General features: G+C 36.1%; 1 protein-coding gene across 2 annotated transcripts in view; it reads right to left on the bottom strand.

Moving 5' to 3' along the window:
• ALCAM (activated leukocyte cell adhesion molecule) overlaps positions 1-22892 on the bottom strand; it is a 211251-nt gene that overhangs the window by 55447 nt on the left and 132912 nt on the right. The gene's annotated exons all lie outside the window — the stretch shown is intronic.

Genomic DNA, 22892 nt, shown 5'->3' with positions numbered 1-22892 from the left:
CATACTATACAAATCTGTATATATTCATGAAGTTTAAAAGCTTCAGGGATTTAACTTGGCAATAGTACTTAGGAAACATCTCAGATTTTTCATCTTAGTTTATTCACAACTGTTTTTAATAGTAAATATGTTTTCAATTAAATATCTATTAAGATGTGTCATAATTGGATATAGAGTATGAAGGGGCTATTTTAAACTGTAGAGGGGGAAAAAAGATATTTTGTCCACCAGGTGGTGCTGAAGCGCAAAGCTAAGGCAATTTGCAACACAAATAAATACCATTTTATGATTTACTGAGGAAACAAGACAGAATGAACACTATCTTTCACTGTTACCCATCCGTCACAATGTGTAGGAAAATTTCATATGGGGATAAAAATCATTAATCTTAGTAGAGAAAAAAAAAGGTAATAAAATTCCTATTTTAAAATTCTATCAACCAAGGAAGATACTTCCCTTTAAAGCAATTTTGCTCAGTGAACAAAATCATTATTACAAACACAAACTTCTGTAAACATGCCACAGAACAACTAGTTTCCAGAATTTTTAACATGATTAAAATAAAGAATACAAATTATAAGTCATAATAATGTGTTTTTCACTTGCTATTAAAGTAATTTACCAAAGCTGTTTATTGTATGTATGGTATTATAATAAAAAATTACCTCACCAATTTATAAGTTGTTTAGTGTTTCCCATACTGCAATGCTAATTCCTTTTAACTTAGAACCATCGCAGAGCATAAGACTGTAAATGAAGAAACGGTCTCTTCAGTTGTGAGGGTTTAGATATGTGGTTGCAGGTATGCAAACTAATGAGAATTAAGAAATTACTTTATTTTTCAATACAGTGCTTGTTTTCTATACTACTTTGTATCCTAGATGTGGAACTTTTATTATGTATTTTAAAATCTGTTCATGTACTACACCGATGCAGGGATGTCAGCCCAAGAAAACTATTTTCTGATTTGACATTTTGTTTTTTCATCAGTATATAGCAAGTTGCTTAAATATGTAACGACTCTAAGATGATCTCCATCTGTACCTTAAATTATGACAGGATACACACCTCTATTTCCTATCATTATAAAAGCACACCTTTTTTTGACAACTGGTGGTACTCCCATGGTTGGTCAAGAAGTGAAAACAGTTTATAAAGCTTAGGTACCAATGAGGCGAATCCTTTACCAGGTATACAGGGAAAATAAGAAAATTATTTTTGCAAAAAGTGTAATTCTTTCCTATTTCTTACAGACCACTTTTCTCATTCTTACAGAATGTTAATGTGCTATATAGATACCAAATTTTGCAATAGATTTTCTTTTCTTTTTTTTTTAATTTTTTTTTAACGTTTATTTATTTTTGAGACAGAGAGAGACAGAGCATGAATGGGGGATGGTCAGAGAGAGGGAGACACAGAATCTGAAACAGGCTCCAGGCTCTGAGCTGTCAGCACAAAGCCCGATGCGGGGCTCGAACTCTCAGACCGCGAAATCATGCATGACCTGAGCCGAAGTCGGCTGCTTAACCGACTGAGCCACCCAGGCGCTCCAGATTTTATTTTCTTTAAATTTACTTATTTTGAGAGACAGAGCATGCACATGAGTGGGGGAGGGGCAGAAAGAGAGAGAGAGAGAGAGAGAAAGAATCCCAAGTAGGCTCTGTGCTGTCAGTGCAGAGCTCAAAACAGGGTTCAAGTCCACGACGCTGGGATCATGACCTGATGAGATCAAGAGTTGGACGGGCACTTAACCAACAGAACCACCCAGGTGCCCCCGTAATAAAATTTAAAGTTACATGAATTTCAAGTACATAGCGTTTTATTAGCATGATGGAAGTGCAACAATAAAGGAATGGGACAAAATATTCTTATCTTTGTATCCCCAAGAGCAATGCCTGGCATTGAACAGACATCGTATTAGATTTCTCACTTGAATATTCTGAAGTCCTTTCCATTTTGGTTATTACATTAACATCTTTGAAAATCAGGCAGAAGTTGGCAACAGTGTAACTTTGGGGATTCTGAAGGCTGTCTTAGATTGTCTCTGATGTGTAGAGAACGTGGATTTGCTTGCATGGCACTCATTCTTGAAGAGAAACAAACACAAAGCAAACAATCTTATAATAATTCATGGATGACACTATAGAAGAGAATATTTCTCTCTATGGAACTTACTTATTAATTTCAAGAGAAAGTAAGGATTATTTGTGCTCTGTGTTTTGCAAACGATGATGTGAAATGTCTTTTTTCTTACTGTGATGACTACAAAGCAAAGGGTTGTTTTTAAAAGTATTTAAGAATTCATGAGTTGGGTCTTTTAATGACAGCTTGATATCCAAAATTAGCCAGGACGGGACTCTTAAGAGAATAATAAACCTAAGGGAAATAAGACATGTGACAAGAATGAGGGCAGTAGGTAAAAGGCCAATGGTTACAGACGGAAGCACTGGTCTACAGACCTAGGGCACAATGAATAATAATCAGTTGGATTGTGTTAGGAATCACAGATGTGATGATTTCAGAAATCATTTTCAAGTTGGCTATAAACATCAACTTTCCTCTTTCCTAAGAGTATACCAACTCCCAGGTTCATCTGATGCAGAGACTAGGACTACTTGAATGTGCAGTAGAGCTAACATCCCTAACCCTGTAGAGATAGAGTGACTACAAAACCACTGTGATTTGGTGATGAATTAGCATCCTGATTTCTACAGATGTCTCAGTCTTTGAGATGAAGTGTCAGTGACACACACACCCAAAGAACCTGTCAACATAAATGGTTCTGTTTGTACTTTTCATAGAAGCAAAAGATTTTATCTTTGATTTGCCAAGTCTGAATTGAATTTAGCTCACTAAAATTCCTCGGCAGTTTTCTCCCTGTAATATTAGTTGGTTAAATTATTCATGGTTTTATAACCTAGAGATTATTGGACTATTACAAATATAGAATGGCTATGATGTCATTCCTTAAAGAAGCTAAATAGAAAATATGGAAAGAATGTGTGTGCGCACAAATGTGTGCATTTCTAGGTGGTACGCGTTATATCTATGCGTATATGTATATGCCATAAGATATTTTAAACTGGGTTAAAAACCTTCTGTAGTAAATATGTTTTATAAATATAAGGTATTGTTATGAATTATTAATATTACTATTGCTATCAAAATGTCTGACATAAAATAAAATGCAAAAACACGTTATACTTGAGAAGCGGTATGTAAATATTTAAGATTTTTTTTTTACAAAGACTTATTAACTAAAGATAAAGACCAAGAGAACTGGAAAGGTTATACAGGAGAATTCAATAAAAATACAATGGGAAATGCATAGCATAGGAAAAATCTGGTGGCCCAATAATTCCGACATATAAAATCTCAGACAAGTGATCATAAATACAACATAGGTATAGATTTTGTACAGCAAATAATTTAAGGAGGCACTGAAGCAGATTCTGGTGTAATTTTGAAATTAGGTGACCATAGTTTATTTCTAACTGCACTAATAAAAATATAATAATTTTGGCCATATTGGTGATATATGCTTTTTCCACATAAACTAATTTTTAAGTGGGCTGCATGCCTTGTGTGGAGCCCACACTGAACATGAACTCACAACCCTGAGATCGAGACCTGAGCTAACATCAAGAAACAGATGCTCAACCAACGGTGCCACCCAGGTGCCCTCTGTATAAATTAACTCTTAAAGACTATCAAGTTCAGAGTAATCATTCTCTTCACATTGATAAAATAGAGACATGTGAGTATCTTAAAAGTTATATTAAATTTCAGAATTTGCTACCATATTTGAAGCAGAACAGTAAATAATACAGAAACTAGGGTAAGAATTAAAGAGTCTATTTTTACATGCTGTAATTTGGTGTGGTTAATTATTTTTTATTGCACTGATACTTCAATAGCATCATCATTCTTAAAAGCGTTGTTTTGAAAAAAAAAAAAAAAGCGTTGTTTTGAGCTCTGTAGCTCTGTTAGGTGCCATAGAAGGTTACAACTGGCACAGGGCTTATGACATAAGAACTAAATCACAGTTCCACAGAAATTTTAGAGAAACTTATTTCTGCAGATGAACTGTTGGGGAGGAAGGTAAGTAGAAATGAGAAAAGTATCCTTAGAAATTACTTTCATATTTACTTGATTTTGACAGATAAACATGCTAATGTTCCCATGTGCTTTATTAATGAATTAAGATATGTACAATTCCAATTAAACATGTAAATATTTTGTCACATCAGTTTATAGCACTGTTTCTCAACCTCATCACTACTGACACTTTGGGCAGAATAAATCTTTGTTGTTGGGACTGCATCCTTGCCTCTGCCCACTGGGTGATACTAAATAGCACTCTCCCCCTCAGTTATGGCAACAAGAAATCTCTAGACAAGACACATATCCCCTGGAAGGCAAAACTGCCCCCACCAAACTCCCATCTAGTTGAAAACCACCAGTTTAGATCTTAAACTACTGGCCTTTTTTATTCAATAAAATTGCTTTCCATTAAAGAGATCATTGTTGTAAAACAGAATCTTAGTACAGGACTAACTAATCACTGAATGCGAATAGAGGGATTGAGGCAGAAATGGCACATATTAACACTTAGCTATTATCAATTTTGTTTTCCTCATAGAGACATATTATATTAAACTATGACAGGGAGACTGATTTCCAGACTCTGGGGATTTGAGATCCAACTCTTCACAGAGATTACAAAATAATATTCATCTTTAATGTTTATTTTTATTTATTTTGAGAGAGAGGGTGTGGCTGAGGGAGAGAGAGAGAGAGAGGGAATGCCAAGCAGGTCCTGCGATGCAGGTCTCAATCCCACGACCCCGAGATCATGACCTGAGCCAAAATCAAGAGTCTGAAGCTCAACCGACTGAGCCACCCTAGCACCCCACAGAATTATATTCTGTTTTAGCAAATCTACTTCATGTACTACAATCAAGCACAAATTATACACACCATATATGCTTTCTAAGCTATACATATCACATGTATTTTATTTAATATGATAAAATATCATACTCTATTGATAGACCATGAAGTAGATGCCTTTAAAGTATCTTCCATGGGACGCCTGGGTGGCTCAGTTGGTTGAGGGTCTGACTTCGGCTCAGGTCATGATCTCACAGTTTGTGAGTTCGAGCCCCACATCGGGCTCTGTGTTGACAGCTCGGAGCCTGGAGTCTGCTTTGGATTCTGCGTCTCCCTCTCTCTCTGCCCCTCCCCTACTTGCGCTCTGTCTGTCTCTCTCTCAAAAATAATTTAAAAAAATAAAGTTTTCCAAACTTGTGATTCTGTGACTCAATGACACAAAGTTACTTCATAATTCCTATTCTTTATTGCATTAAATATATTTATGATTTTTGTCAAGGTCAAGTGATATACAACAAGTAAGATATGAAAGAGAAGGAGGTTGAGAGAGAGAGAGAGAGAGAGAGAGAGAGAGAGAGAAAACTTGTAATCCCCAAATAATTTAGAATGGATGGCAGACAGAAGATATCTGATCAAATATGTTATTTTGAAAAATACAGAAAAGTGTTTTCCTACTTTCTCAATTTGCCTTCAACAAACAGGTACTTGAACCGAACTGGGTTTTTGTTGAATCTGCAATAGGAAGATGTTTATTCAAAATTTGCTTTCTGCATGGTCTTTCCCCAGTGTCACATGTTCTGATATAGGTGTAACTATGTAACGCCTAGTTACAAATAAGAAAAATAGTGATTTTTTTTCTTTCTCTTTCTTCTAGAGGTTCCTGAAATTCTCTACATGGATTACATCTTTTAGAAAATGGTTAGACCACTGTGGAATAACATTCAGAGGGAGAAGGGCCGTTTTACTAAATTATACAATATTGCTAGTACCCAGGAAAATGTTTTAATATATGGGCTCTTTACTTGCAAGTTTGGTATATCATAATGCTTGAAATATTCATCTCTTTAGTAAACTACAGGTTAATATAATAATAATCTATATTACATCATATAAAGGAGATCTACAGAAACACTAACATTTTTAAAATATATCAGTATTGGGGCGCCTGGGTGGCTCAGTCGGTTAAGCATCCGACTTCGGCTCAGGTCATGATCTCGCAGTTCGTGGGTTCATGCCCCGCATCGGGCTTTGTGCTGACAGCTTAGAGCCTGGAGCCTGCTTCAGATTCTGTGTCTCACTCTCTCTCTGCCCTTCCCCCACTCGTGCTCTGTCTCTCAAAAATAAAATGTAAAAAAAGAAAAACAATTTTAAATAAAAAAATAAAAATATATCAGCATTTACATCACTGTGCTGAAAACTATCTTCTCAATTTACCACTGCAAGATATTTCATCACACTATAAGCATGAAAGGATCTATGAGGCTAGGTAAGTCTCAGTTCTTCCCAAGTACTTCAGGCAAAGCCTAAAGCCCATCTCTGCCTCATTTTATCATTGTTCTTTGGGCCTTTGTTGAATCATCTATTTAAACATTTGATCATGCATCAAGTATTTATTGAATACCTACTAGAGGCAAAGAGCTCAATGTTCTTTGGAGGAGGGGAATGAATACACACACACACACACACACACACACACACATTATATACACACACATATATAAATACCAAAGCCTATTCCTCCAGGAACACGAGCTGCTGTAAACAAAGTGCTGTGGGAATGCAGAGGAAGAAATCCCTGCAATAAGCTTGAGGATACTGGTAAAGGCCTCTTGCTGGAAATTTCAATTGACCTAAACACTGAATAAAGGTTTCTATGAATAGGAAGATAAGTATCACTTCACCCGTATGTCATAGCCAGGGACCATGTAGAGTCACTGAGTGGTCCTCGGTTTTCTCTCTTATGGCAAACTTCCTTCTTGATTACAGTAATTTCTACATAGTAGATCTCTGATCTTCATAAGGAATATGTCCTGACTGGCAGTTTTATGAAATTCATAAATGAACATAAAATGTCCCTAAATAAATGCAAGAAATGGTTAGATCTCTCTACTTCTCTTTACTTTCATTACCAACACTAGCGTTTGGATTTCTTTTAAGGCCACTTTTAAATCACAAGCAAAAAGTTTATTTAAAAATGATTTAACAGCAACAGAATTAAGTTGTGATTTTTTATTTTCTGAGGGATACTTCATGAATTTTAAATTGACAAATATAAAGATTCTACTGTGCTTCTTAGAATTTCTTAACTTGGGATCCATGAATGAACTTTAGGGCATGTATGACTCCTCTAAATGTACTTCAAAGATCCCCAAATTGTGGTATATTAAAACATTTAATTTTATAAAAAGAGATTTTAAGGCTCTCATCATATGGTCAAAGGTAACCTTGAATAAAAAATAAAATGTCTGAGGTTGGGGCGCCTAGGTGGCTCAGTCGGTTAAGCGTCTGACTTCAGCTCAGGTCATGATCTCACAGTTCGTGGGTTCAAGCCCCACGTTGGGCTCTGTGCTGACTGTTTCAGATTCTGTGTCTCCCTCTCTCTCTGCCCCTCCCCTGCTTGCACTCTCTCTCTCTCTCTCTCTCTCAAAAATAAATAAACATTAAAAAAAATAAAAATAAAATAAAATGTCTGAGGTTCATTGTACTAAACTGAGTAGAACTTATGGAAGCACAATTTGATACTATCTGTCTAATTAAAATGCTAATGCCCTCTGATCCAGTGATCATACCACTGGGAATCTATACTATGAAAATTTTTGTACAAATACACAATTATATACAAAGATAATACAGCATTATTTTGAATGTTAAAAACTGGAGGGACTTAAATGTTTGTTAATACAGGCACAATAAAGTGCATATGCACACAATGCTCTACTTGACCCATTTCTATATATTTCAGTGGTTATAATTTTAATCATTTTTCCATTCATTGACTATTGAGTACCTTCTCCGTGCCACGCACTGTTCCAGGATGGGTGATCAGCAGTGTGCAAAAACAAAAACAAAACAAGAAACTGTTCTCATGGGTTTAAATTCTAAAACATATATACATATTCATGTATTTAAATGTTTAATTTCTTTTTGAAAAAAGGGGAAATAACCAGTTTAATTCTTCCACTATGCCTCAAGCTATTTGAAAGAAAGACCTACATTTTTTCTCATTTTGAAATCTGCTGCAGCATCATGAAGGTTGCAGGAGTTCAATAATAATGGGTAAAATAAAGCTCCACGGCACTACATCGAAAAGAACTCGGTAAGATCATATTCTTATAGCCCATATTCTTTTCTCTGCATTTAACAATCCAGAAAACCATATACTACCCTTTGAAATTCTAGGGAACCCAGAGAGGTGGGGATGAGGGGTGCTGTAGTGTTTAGAAATCAGTATCTTAAAATTGTCAACCCCAAAGTGCTATTATTTCTTCTTTAAAAACTTTTTAGTGGAATATAGCATACATGCAAACCAGTGCACAGATCTAGATTTACATTTGAAATGTCACTAAAAGTGCCAGGATTTAGGACTTGTTTGGCAACTCTTCTCATATTCTTTACTCTGAGGACGAGACTGGGATTTCCACACATCTGTGCCACAAAGGACCCTCTGTGTTTCCAAGCCATCATTCCCCAGTGATGAGTTTTTGATGAGCCTGTGGGGTCTATGCCAAAATGCCAAAACATTGGTCCCTTCGTGGGGACAGACTTAAATGAAAATACTTGAGAACACTTCATGCTCTGTATGTGTGGTGATGGGTGGGAGGAGATAGACTACATCAAACCTCAAATTTTTCATTTTATATATGGAAAGAATGAAATTCTATATTTTATTTTAGTATAGACATTCATAGTGATAGATAGTAGACAGGAGAATGTTCAAACACATTTTTATACTATATAGCTTACTCATAAAAAATAAAAAGCATTTGTGTAATGAATAGTTTATGTTAGTTGAAGTTCACAAAGTTGACTATTCTCTACTATCATACTTCTCCTAATTATGTAGGACTTGAGGCTATGTCTTTAAGATGCTTATATATGGGGGAGGGGGGTCCTTGGGTGGCTCAGTCAGTTAAGCGTACAACTTTGGCCTGGGGCATGATCTCACAGTCCGTGGGTTCAAGCCCTGCATTGGGCTCTGTGCTGACAGCTCAGAGCCTGGAGCCTGCTTCAGATTCTATATCTCCCTCTCTCTCTGTCCCTTCCTGCTCGTGTTCTCTCTCATTCTCTCCCTCTCTCTCTCAAAAATAAATAAATATTAAATAAATAAAAATAAATAAGAAAAGATATATATGGAGAATCCTCCACTCATACAATTGGTCAATACAATGAAAAAAATCGACAAAATATTATTTTCCTTCTGCTCCCACCCCCAATTCAATTACCCTCATTAGTTCTTGCATTGTCTGTGTCCAGAATCTGAGGACTTCATTTGGGAACTAGCTTAACTAAGCAGGTAGATAGAAGAAATCAATATCCTGCAGGTTAAAGTAATGCAAAGGAGAGACGGATACATGGATGCTCTATTACTCTGAACATTTTCTCTGCAGGAATGTCCAGATTTAACTAATTCAAACCATCAGTTCTATTTGAATGGTGAAAAGTTACATTTTCCTGTGCATCTTGCCATATAAGTTGCACTGAAATTGTGAATAGAATTCAATTATTTTAACAAGAACAATAACTTCACTGTATTCATGAGAACACTATCAACAGAAAAATACTATCAACAGGAAAACAGGCACAACACTTCACAAAAGGCCTTAATTGCATCATCTGAAGTAATGGAAACTTTCTCGGCATTTAGACTAGAGTCTGTCTTCAGAAAGGGTTCATAATTATTGTGACATATGAAATTTGTTTTCTGCAAATAATTTAATGCCATGACAACAAAAAGACTCTTGATTTGAGAAAATCAAAGCTGTCCTTGATAACACTTCCAAACCCCCAAATGACAAATTCCTAATAGCTTTAATATTCCTCAAATGCCTTAGAAAAAAATATATCAGAAAAGACTTTTGGTCAATAAGATCATCATTGTTTTCACAGAGAGCTTCTGTTAATAACAGCTGTGCTAATTGTATTTCTTTAGCATTTCAATTAATATTCAATAGCATTAGAGAATTTTGGTTTATAATTGAGGTAGTGAATTAACCAGGAAAACAAATAAATTATTAGGGCTACTGAAGGAGCAAAGTAGTAGGCTTTTTCTTCTTGATTGGTTGAGTGGTCTTGTCTAGTCTGCTTGCTACTGGTGTCTTCCACATTAAGTGTCTAACTGGGTACCAAAAAATGTTTCCACAGGTTGAAGTCAGTTTTTGCTCTTTTCTTCACACAAATCCCAATTAGCATTGCCTATGTCTCCTGAGGAAATAGATTTGTACAATCAAACATGGTAAGTAAGAAAGGTTAAAAAGCTACTTAATAGGTTTTCCTGCAGATTGCTGGCTGATTTCTGAGGTTTAGATTTATGTAAATTTCATGCTTTTAATTGACATCTCTCCAGAGGGGTTGTAATATAAGGTAAGGTCATAGAAAAAAAAAAATGATTGCTTTTTATAATGTTTCCCTTTCTTTAAGAATTTAACTCAGTTTAGGGGCGCCTGGGTGGCTCAGTTGGTTAAGTATCCAACTTCAGCTCAGGTCACGATCTCGTGGTTCACGGGTTCGAGCCCTGTGTCAGGCTCTGTGCTGACAGCTCAGAGCCTGGAGCCTGCTTCAGATTCTGTGTTTCCCTGTCTCTCTGTCCCTCCCCTGCTCATGTTCTGTCTCTCTCTTTCTCTCTCAAAAATAAATAAACATTAAAACTAAAAAAAAAAAAAAAAAAAAAGCTTTAAAAAAAAGAAACTCAGTGTACTGCAAGATCTAGTTTTCTGGTGTTGAGGGAGAAGGAAAAATAGAAACATTTGTCTACAGTGATTTTTTAAAGAGAATAAAGCCACAGGAAAGATACGATTTTAAAATAAAACAAATATTGCATATGCTTAGAAAATCAGCAGAATCTCTTATATGAAACAGAAATCATCTTCCAGCTTTGATCTTATGTCACCTCATGGACCAAGTAAGCCTGCAAAACAATACCCATTATAGCTTGCCCACCGTGGAAGCTCAGTGGAATAACTCTGGAATGCATAAACTTAGAAAGACAATACTGTCATCTATTAATATTAACAATAACTTTTCATATATTCCATTTTCCCTGACAGTCATTATTCTTAATTGATGAGTGGGAGGAAAAGTGGGAAAGAGAACAAGATAATTTAGGAAGGCAATGAGTAGAGATGAAAAATATAAGAAGCTGTATTGAAAGGTAGTTTTATCATTTCTAAGGGTGTCAGATGGAGGAATTGCTTTAAATATCTTGTAAAATCTGGACCTGAAATTGCCTCCAGCTTTGAAACTTTCCTTACTCCCAAAGATTTTAACTTCCTGAATGCTTCGCCTTAGAGCACCAGAGGCCAATTGTAACTTAAAAATGTGCCATACGTGGGTGCGGCACCTGGGTGGCTCAGTCGGTTAAGTGTACCACTCTTCATTTTGGGCTCAGGTCATGATTTCATGATTTGTGGTTCAAGCCCTGTGCTGGATTCTGTGCTGACATCATGGAACCTGCTTAGGATTCTCTCTCTCCTTCTTTCTCTCTGCTCCTCTCCCACTCCTGGGTGTGCATTTAAAAAATTTTTATTTACTTCATTTTTGGGAGAGAGAGGGAGCACACATGAGCAGGGGAGGGGCAGACAGAAAATCAGAACCAGGCTCCAGGCTCTGTGCTGTCATCACAGAGCCCCAAGCAGGGCTCGAACCCACTAACCGTGAGATCATGACCTGAGCCGAAGTCAGACACTTAACCACCTAAGCCACCCAGGCACCCCAATGAATAAACGTTTTTTTTTAAACGTGCCATACTTATGCTGAAATTTAGGAAACGGTTTAATGACTCCCCCCACCCCCAGAAGAATTTCGGAAAGACTAGCAATCATGGACAAAGTAATCCCTCAAAAACAAGACAAAACAAAACCCAGATCAGACAAACAAGTTCTTATAGCAGAAAAATGGCTCTTCTGTAGCCTGAGAAAGTACCCACATTCACGTGGGTTTTCTGTGGTTGTTAAAGCTTGTGTCATATCTCCCCTGCTTCTGTTTCACAGCTTCACATTCTTATTTAAGCAGCAACTAAACAAATGCTTCCTCTTTATTATTCAAGGGAAAACTGTGAAGGATGATGAAACTGAAAGCACACCTCACAGACCCCCTCCAACCACAGGACCCTAACTGCTGCCTGCATTCATATCCATCACCAAGTTGTGCTGAGGCCACACTTTACCTCAGCTGTTGCCATGACCGAGCAGAGTAGGGCTGCGAAGGCACACAAGGTTCCTGGAGTCAAAGGACTCCTGTGAGGGCTGACCCTGTCTCACGGGCTCCCTGATTCCCTGATGAAACCATCTTAGAATGCATAACAGTCTAGAACATGGCCACCCATCTTCCTTCTGTCCGTCTCTCTTTCCCCTGGGCTCAGATTCACATTGTACTCTGATAATTTTCCAAGCCCACCTCTCCTTCCTCATTTTGTTTTCCTCACCCAGGTATTTCTCCTAGTACAATCCTTACACGTTTAATCCATTTGACATCTGCTTCTCAAAAGATCCTGGCTAACACGTGGGAGGAATTAGGCAGAACATAGCTATATTGATTGTCTGACATTAGTAGACTATTGGATTCTAGAAAATTGGGATTTCGATATGGACACAGTGAAAAAAAGTACACTTGATTTAGTAAGGGGTTAGCTAAATTAAAAATAAAGATACTTTAGAGCAATAATAGTAATATTAAGTGACATTTTAATAGTGCTTTGTATCTTGCAACATTCTTTTATACACATTGTGCATTTTTGCACTTGGCTCTCAAAAAGCTCTGTATGATGAACAAATAAACCTGTATCATGAATAAATTTATGATACCCCACTTTACTCAGATAAGGCACTGTTCACCCTGCAAAACCAAGAGACTAACTGAACGTGATCAAGATAGTATGTAGCGCAGCCAGAGTTCAAAATTAATTCTCAACTCATGTTCAATTCTCATCGCTATTAGATACACAGAAAATGACCACATGTTTTTATGTTATTTTATACTGTGGCTAATTTGAGAATATTATTTGAAAAGAATTAAAATATTTTCCATATTGAGACTTAAATATTTAAAAATCTGTAGATTGGAGGGACCAGAAAAAATACAAATGAATATATTTGATCATCTCTCTCTCTCATTGTGATGTTATGTAGCAGTGGACCATTTGTTGCCAGGAATAAACTGAGTCCTGTCCATGATAGTTCACCTAATCCTCTAAGTAACATAGCAAACTGCAAATAACTAAAGTGGCAGGCATTCCAGATAAGGAACCAGAAGTATATTAAGGTTCTTTAATGTAAACAAGACACTTGGTTGACAGGCAGAGTAACATTTTATCTATGTACCTAACACAGTAGAGATAATAGACTGCCAAGAAAAAATTTCTTGGATAAACAACATGAAAAGACTGGGATTCAAATCAAGTCTTTTCTAACTTAAAAACGTGTCTTTCCATCAAAAAATCTTTTCGTAATTACAACTTTTAAGTGAGTTGAAAATTTAAGTTCACACAAAAGCTGGCATATGAATGTTTATAGCAGCTTTATCATAATTTACCCAAGTTTGGACACAATCAAGATGTCCTTCTATAGGTGAATGGATAAAACAACTACGGTACAGCCATACAATGGAATATTATTCACTAATAAAAAGAAATGAAGAAAGGAGATACCAAGCCAGGAAAAGACAATGGAGGAATCTTAAATGCATATTGCTAAGTGAAAGAAGCCAATCTAAAAAAGCTATATTGTGTATGATTCCAACTGTACGACATGACAGAAAAGACAAAACTATGAAGATAGTAAAAAGATCAGTGGTTGCCAGGGGTTTGAAGGAAGGGAGGGAGGCACAGGTAGGTGGGGCATAGAGAATTTTGGGGACAGTAAATTACTCTGATAATTTTGAATACATCTGTCAAAACCCATAAAATGTACAACATAAAAAAAGAAATCTAATGTAAACTATATACTGTAGTTAATAATAATAATGTATCAATATTGACCCATCATTTGTAAGGATATACCACACTGATGCAAGATGTTCATAATAGGGAAACTGGAGGGTGGAGACTGTTGAAGGAGTATGTGGGAACTCTACTTTCTGTTCTATAAACCTAAAACAGATAAAAAGTACTCTATTTAAAAAAAATTGATGCATATAGTTTCTTCAGCCTATGGAATGCATTCTATATTTAGACAATCTTATCTAAATTCCCATGATTATGGTAGAAGGAAGGACATAAAAACCAAGGGCAAAGCTTTGCATCCACCAGCAAAGGTGATCTCAATCTAGGCAGCTGAATCCCCAGGCAGCTATCAGCAGGTGCTGACAACATCAGGACCTCTGCTGAACAGAGTGTCCTGGGTGGCCGTGCTATAGCCAGCAATTGCTATTTTATGACTATGTTTCCCACGTATTCCCAATCCCAGTGAGGTGCTAATACATTTGGTTCATCTTTCCATTTAAAAGAGACAGCGTCTTTGATCATTTGTTCGTGGTTACTGCTCAGGGAGATAATGACACTCAAAATTCTCCCAAACTGAATATTATACTACCTCGTTGGCTCTGCTATTTTTAACAGCTTTTAAAGACCATAATGTCATTAAGGTTAAAAAATGTTCATTATTCCTACACATTAGAAGATTGCTGGGTTACAGAGATGAGCTGTAAGAATCTCAGCAAAGCCTCAGATTGTATGTCTTTTGTTTATGAATCTCATTTGAATTCTATAACTGAAAGTACTCCTAAAGCGTCCCCTCCCCAGAAGTGATTAATTAGAAAACAAAAAAATCAACCAAATAAAAAAGACTGATATGTTTAGACTGTGTCACTGTTGGAAAATCCAATGTTAATTTTCAAGTTAGTTCCCTGTGAAGAGTCCTACAAAATCCTGCTACGTGCGTGTTCTTCAGCCACAATTCTGCCTCTCTGTGTATATAGAACAGGTGATAAAGAACATCTCTGAAATCAACTTTACATTTTTTTCTTTTTTATCATTTCTGAATTGCCAGCAGCCAGCCTCAACATACAAATAGGATTAATGGTACATGTTCCATCAGTAAGTATATAGTAAATACCTTCTAGGTAGAATCAGTATGGCTTTAGAGTTTGTTATTCAGAAATCCATTGATTCTCACTTCTAATTTTAAAAGCTGGAAGCTATTTTACAAAAGAAATTTCCAATGCGACATCTTACCTAACAGTCACCCAAGGTAAACACACATGGCCAATGAAAACAACTGATACACACGGGCTTCAGAAAGGTATCCTTACGGAAGTGTGCTATTCATTCTCCAAAATTTGTAGCTGTAAGACAATTTATGATGATGTGCATGGGAAAGCCAGTGTAATCTATTAACAATGGGAAATTCATGTGCCTGAAGGACAGAATATAGTAAGTATGGGTGAAACATATCATTGATATAATTGTTGATATAATTGAGAAACTATAAACATATAAGCTAAACATCAAGAGCCACAGGCTGCATCTCATCAGTATCGATAAGTTTTAATTACTGACTTTTGTAAAACACTCCTTAATTTTTTCTTTAGTTGTTCCTTACATAATTTCTTAATTGTTTCTATAAAGTTCTGAAAATAGTATTTGTTTTAATCCAAAAGACTTCATTTCATATTAGTTCAAATACATTGGACATGAAGCTATTATTTAGCTTCAATATGTCAGATATTATATTCCTACTAGGCATATAAACATAAATAAGTTATCTATGCCAAAGAGATTAAAATCTAGAAGAAGAGGCAAATGAAATGCAATGGGTAGCACAACATAGCAGTGAAGGCATGGTTGGATTGAAGGCTCATGGTATAATTCAAGCCCTGTTACTAAGAGGATAGGTGACCTCCAGAGAGTTACTTAACCTATATGTGTTCATGTTTCCCAACTACTATATGGAAGACAATAATAATATCAAACTCATAGAGTTACTGTAAATACTAAATAATGTGTAATTGCTTAAGAGTATTTCTCATGCAATAAGTGTTCAATAAATATTAGCTATTATGAAAAGATGCCCAAATCACTAATTATTAGGGAAAATGAATCAAACTCATGAGATGTCACCTCATACTTATTAGGAAGGCTATTACTAAAAAGTCAAATATAAGTGTTGGTGAGGATGTAGACAAAATGGAATCTTTGTACACTGTTGGTGGGAATGTAATTTGGTACAGCCACCATAGAAAACAGTATAGAGGTCCTCAAAACATGAAAACTAGAACTATCATATGATCCAGAAATCCCACTTTGGGTATATATCCAAAGGAAATATGTTGAAGGGGTATTTGTTCTCTCATGAATATTCACAGTAGTCAAGATATGCAAACCATTGAAGTGTCCACCAATGAATGAATGGATAAAGAAAATGTGCCCCCCCCCACACACACAAAGTGTAACTGTGAGTTGACGGACGTGTTAATTAGCTTGAATGTGGTTATCATTTCACAATGTAGTGTACATCAAAACATCACATTGTACACTTAATATATATAAAATTTTTATGTCAATAATATTTCAATAAAGCTCAAAAATGCTAGCTATTATATCTGCCTGGCTTTTATTCAGTAGAATGAAAGAGATTATGTGTGAACGTAGAAGCAGAGGAGAGATTGCTGAGTAGACTGGAGATGGCTTTACTCAAAAAGGACATTCATACTGATCTTTGCAGATGAGGATCTCTTCAAGTGAAAAAGAGAATGAAGGAAACTCCATGCAGAAGAAAGATTGGGAGTGAAAGGCATGACCTCATTTGGCCAGTGTGGCATGATCTTGTCTGGCCAGTGTGGCCTATGAGAGACAATGGAAGGAAATCCAGCTGGGAAGGGAGCTGTGCACATGAGGCTTTTAAAGCCCTTAAATAGTAGCTTTGGACCGTATCCTGTAAGGAATAGGGACGCAATAAATAGGTTGTTGGTTTTTGGTTTGATTTGAAGGATAGCAGCAAAATGGTCAGATTTCTTCTATTGGAAATTTTTTTAGCAGTAGTGTGAAGGATAATCAGCAGATGGAGGAACTGGAGAAAGGTAACCCTCTCAAGAAAGTTAAAATGTTGAGGCACATTGGTGGCTCAGTCCATTGGGTATCTGACTCTTGATTTCGACCTCAGATCATGATCTCGCTCACGGGATCAAGCTCCATGTCGGGGTCCATGCTGACAGTGCAGAGCCTGCTTGGGATTATCTCTTTCTCCTCTCTCTCTGCCCTTCCCCCTGTTAGCATGCTCTCTCTCTCTCTCTCTCTCTCTCTCTCTCTCTCTCAAATAAATAAATAAACCAAACATTTAAAAAAGAAAGTTAAAATGTTTAGGTCATGTACTCATACAAAATAGAGCAGGGGAATGAAGAAGAGGAAGCATGGTAAAGAGGAGACATTTCCAAGATGAAAAAACAACATGAGCTTCAGTAAGTTTGCTGCATTGTGCAACTACCAAGTTCACATTTCCCAGGGTGCCTGGGTGGCTCAGTTGGTAAAGCCTCCAACTTGGCTCAGGTCATGCATGATCTCACAGCTAGAGAGTTCGCGCCCGAGTCGAGCTCTGTGCTGACAGCTCAGAGCCTGGAACTGCTTCAGATTCTGTTTCTCCATCTCTCTTTGCCCCTCCCTGCTCACTCTGTCTTGCACTCTCTCTCTCAAAAATAAATAAGCATTAAAAAAAATATCCAAAGTTCGCATTTCCCAACAAAGCTAAGGACATTGCTCATGGAATAACTAATACTTAGTCTCTGCAGAAACGTATCATACCCTATGTGAAAGCACACGTTCACTAGGCAAATAGGAAAGCTACCTCTTTTTGTGTTAGCTCTTTGGAAAAGCTTGACACTAAATAAGAAGAATAGTCCAAAGCAAATATTAACTGGTGGTGTGAGGTGCCTGGATTTCTAAACACAAATTGGTAACGTAACATGAATTTTGGGTTTAATGCAAGCAAGCCCTTCTTAGTAAACACTACAAACTACAAAAAGAGAAAAGCTGAAATCAAGAAGTTAAATAGTCCTTAAAAAATACTGTCTTTTTTCTTACTTTTTAGGCTTTGTACTTACCAATTAGAAAGAAAGCACAAGATGAAATGTAAAACAAAAAGACCTACAGTATCTTGCTTTTCAGTAACCAGTAATTTTTCTTTTTTAGAGCAGTTTCTAAATTTATTAGGGACTCCAGAAGTTTTTCTAAAAGCACTGATGAGTAGAACAAAGACTTCATGCAAAGCTCTGATAGAAAGTATAAAGCCATTGTGCTATTATCATTTAAACATTCCCTGGAGTGCCTGGATGGCTCAGTCGGTTAAGCATCTGACTCTTGTTGATTTTGGCCCAGGTCATGATCTCAGGGTTGTGAGATCGAGCCCTGTGTGGGGCTCTGTGCTAACAGCATGGAGTCTGCTTGGGATTCTCTCTCTCTCTCTCTCTCTAAAAATAAACAGGCTTTTAAAAAATAAATAAATATTCCAGTTCAAGTGAAAGTGTGACTAAAGATAGTTGCCAGGAACTATTGCTGCTACCTTTGGTTATTAGGGAATTTCAGCTTTGACTTGATGCACAATGCCTGTCCTATACAGGGAGAGACTGGAAAATATTACTCATATATCTTTCACATATCTCTTTTGGAAGTTGCTGGTAGTCAGGAGTTAGCAGCCTCTGGTGTTCTTGTCTTTCTTTCCCTGCTGTACAAAGGGTAATTGAGCAATCTGTGCTCTGGACTTCCTGTTATTCAATCCATCCCACTAACCTGCATCTGCCTGGCTAAATGGCCTTTCTCCCATTCACCATTCAGTTGCTTTGGTGTGTTCTCCTTAAATGCCCCAACTCTGGGAAATGATTTCCAAAACTATGGCTTCAAGCCCTCAGCATCATGGGCTGTCCTGTCCACCATACTCTTTACTCTTAAAATGCCTGCCATTGATGTTACATAGCAAATGATAAGACATCTTTATTAAAATCTCAGTATCGAATATCAGTTCTCTAACTGAGAGTTAAAAGAATACCAGAATAAAGAGACCTGAGTTCTTGTCTCATCTTCATCTCTAAATCACTGTGACCTTGTTTTCCTGGGCCTCAGTTTATTCAGGTATAATATAATATAGAACAAGTCTTAAATATTCTAGGATTCACATTTCCCAATATGAGAGATGCATAGTTAACTTTAGCTGGGATTTGAGACCATATTACCTTTGAGTCTGGACTGGCAAAACTTTAAAAGATATATCAGATTTCTTATTTTATCTTATAACTTTGCTGTTGGAGTTTCCAATGAACATTTTAGTAACATGACAATGAACAAACTTTGGTTTTGGTTTTTATCTCTGTATCCATTGATAAATGCTTTTAGATGTAATGCGAGCTTGCTTTAGGTTCGTTGCCACTATCATTTAAGAATTATTAAAAATTTTTATTACAATGCCTCAATATATGTTTTGGGTATTAGCATATACTATGTTTTATATCTCTCCAATAGTACCATCATAGTGAGCTCATGACTTTAAAAACATGTTGCATAAAATTCTGATCCAAGCATTAGAATCATTTTGTTTAAAATGTGGAACAAAATGAATTATTTTTATTTTACCTTAATTACTTCCATTGTGGATAATAAAAATTAACTGCATTTAAAAATTAGAGTAGTATTTCATGTATTCAAGATTATTTGGATATAATTTCCTATGTAATTGAAATCTAACCCCTTATGTACCATATGTATTTTTAATTTTTAATTCTTTCAATGGGAAATATTTGTACCACATTGTCTAGTCTCCTGACTTCAAATCAAATTATAACTAACATATATTTATACAGTGTTTAAACATGCACTTTCCAAGTATATCATACCTTAAACCAAATATTATTCAGAATGTGAATGAACTTTTCTGTGATAACTCAGTTATTTCTATAAGCATATTCTATGTTGTAACTCAGGGAGGATCTCAGGAACTATCGAAGTGACTAGACCAATTTGTCAGTACACTAAATAGCCCCACCCCAACAGGATTTTGCAACTGCTGTGTTTTGTTTGAAATGATTGATCTTTTCTCTCAGAGTTCCTGTCAGCTGTCACTCTTGTTAATGGGAACAGCTCACACGTGCACAGTACTTCAGAGCCTGCAAAGCACTTTCGCAGACGTTGTTCCATTTTGTGATTGCCTCGTAGTCCCTTTCCAATTTGCCACTAAAGTGCCAGGCCTTTGAAAACCAGATGATCAAACTTAAAAAGAGATTCTATTTAAAGAGTAAACAGTCTCTGAATGAAGGCCCCAAGGAGTTTCCTTAAGAAGAAGGTTTAGTTCATGGACATCAGCATTTATTTGGGCTGCCCAGAACCTCTGTGTTTCCCACGGGTTCTTGGCTGGGCTCTGAAAGGTTGAGGTTGGCAGATAAGAAGCCTCTGGCTCAATGAAATACATCTGTTATTATGCTTTTATAAGGAAATGTCTAGTGATTTAGAGACTTTGTACATTAGAATGCAAAATAACCTAAAAGATTATTTATTGCAGGTAACTCTTCATATAACCAAGGAGGCTCTGGGCCAGATAATTTTTAGTGTAAAAGGCAGAACTGACTTAAGGAAACAACTCTTCTGACTCTCGATCCAACAGTCTCTTTATTAACACTACACCATGCATTTGCCCTATATCACCTTGGTATTTTTAAGATACTGGGTTTTTAAAACCTGGGCACAAATAATATGATGAAGATAACACATTTTCAAAGTGTTTGGACTATATGACATGCAAAGAAATATAAAAATAGAAGGATTGCTTTCCCACTATTAAACTGTAAATATTGTATCAGTATTTTCTCCATAGTTTCTAAAGTTGGAAACATTTTAAAAGAGATACTGATTGTTTTTAACATCATTTGGACTACCCACCACATACAAAACTTGTATCTTGCAAATACAGAATCCTAAAATAAAAAGAAAATAAAAAAAGAAAGGAGGGAGAAAAGGAAAAAATGAGCACAAGGAAGGAAGGGAGGGAGGAAGGAAGGAAGTCAGGAGAACTTGGGAAGTCATTCTGTGCAATATTAATAGTAAGGAAACATGGCAACTTTTATATCTTAAGAGTTTTCTCCCATCCTAATATAAACTATAATTAGTTTGTGGTTAAGTCAACATAGATATTTCAATTCCAGCTTCCTGGCAGCAGGGCAAGGGTGGCTAAATCGGTCACTTCTAAGTGATGGTGTAATTGAAAAACTTATTATTATTCCCACTAAATATTTCACTGTCAACTAACCAACACAATGAATACCAAATATTTTGATGTTCAAGTGAGTGAATGCTTTGACTTGATATTTAATTCTTCTTAGGGGTTGAGAACAGGAAAAAATGGGTGCCTATAAGTTCATTCTCTTGTTTGTCAAATGACCATGCTGGAATAGAAAGAGAATGAAGTGATGATCTTGAGATTAAAGTAATTCATTTGAATAACATAATGAAATAATATTTGTCTATCTCACTTTAGAAAAGTCAGTTTAGCTCTTTACTACCTACTCTGCAATATGTTTATACTGGACAACAAAAAAAGTCAAGTACACTTTTTCCCTTCGTTAGGAGAAGTTGACTTAAATATTTGCATATTTGTTCTCATGATATATTCATGATGATTCACATATTTAGCCTGGGGAGTGGAATTCTGGAGAATTTCCATTGCCCTGGTAAATAGAGTATAACATGTAAGAAATAAGTTTGTAGATTTTAATTGGTAGGAGTCCTAAATAAACCCTGTAATGAGGACCCTGAGTGGACTGTGAGAGAGAAGCTAATCAACAACACACTGACCTTTACAAATGGGTTCTGAAAACAAAGCGGTTTTCAGGTAAAGTAACTGGAAATAAGAAAAGACAGCAGATATTGTATCAACTTAAAGGACCAGTATTTATTAGACCAGCAGTTCTAAAAATCCATTTTAAAAAGCAGTTCTCCTTGGGGATTCCTAGAATTAAGTGGGGCTGGCGTGCGGGGGTAGCCATATTTGAACTTGGTGTTCTCTAGAAATCACATCAGCTTTCTGCCAGAGGATCATTAGGAAATGTGTTTGGTTCTGCTTGCCGTCCCTGCTAGTGTTTGCCCTACTTAATCAATAGCATTTACACTTGATAGGTCAATTACTACAACCACCTCTGCAATCCCAGAAGATTTTAATCAATGAACAGAAATTAATTGGTATGGAGAAGGATAGACATAAACAAATTCATAGAACACATTTTTAGGGCAAAAAATATTTCTTTCTTTAGCAAGATGGAATTCAAAGACTTTTCTCCACATGATTGGAAATCAGACCTATGTGAGATTTTTGGCTGGGAATTTGGAGAAAATTAATAAAGCATATCTCATCACTGGGTCCATTTACTAAATTTACAATATTATAGTATAAAGAAAAACCAGCATAATTTCTACATTCTTTTTTAGCTAACTGGTATTTCACTTATCTTTAGTCTCCTCTCACCTAAAGTCACTTACTCTTAGACGGTATGAAAAATATGCACATTTTAAATTGTTTTCTAACTCTTTGATATTGAAGATATGGGATCTCCACTCTACACCACTTTGAAAAGTCTACTTTGCTTGGATTTACACAGTGACTTAAACATCATTTCTATTCAGCTGGTATCTTTTAACTACTTTTATGAACTCAGAAGTAATTTTGTGACATTATACTATTGTAGTTTATTGTCATTCATTTGCTTAGAGAAAGGTGAGATCAGTTGCATCTTACCTATTGCTGAACATATACATCATTTTGAAAAAAAAATATATATATATATTTGTGTAACACTTACATATATTTATGTGACATATT

The sequence above is a fragment of the Panthera tigris genome, chromosome C2 (genome assembly GCF_018350195.1).
Source record: "Panthera tigris isolate Pti1 chromosome C2, P.tigris_Pti1_mat1.1, whole genome shotgun sequence".
Classification (NCBI taxonomy): Eukaryota; Metazoa; Chordata; class Mammalia; order Carnivora; family Felidae; genus Panthera; species Panthera tigris.
The sequence above is the reverse complement of the archived record's forward strand: the minus strand, read 5'-3'. Positions and strand labels throughout refer to the sequence as shown.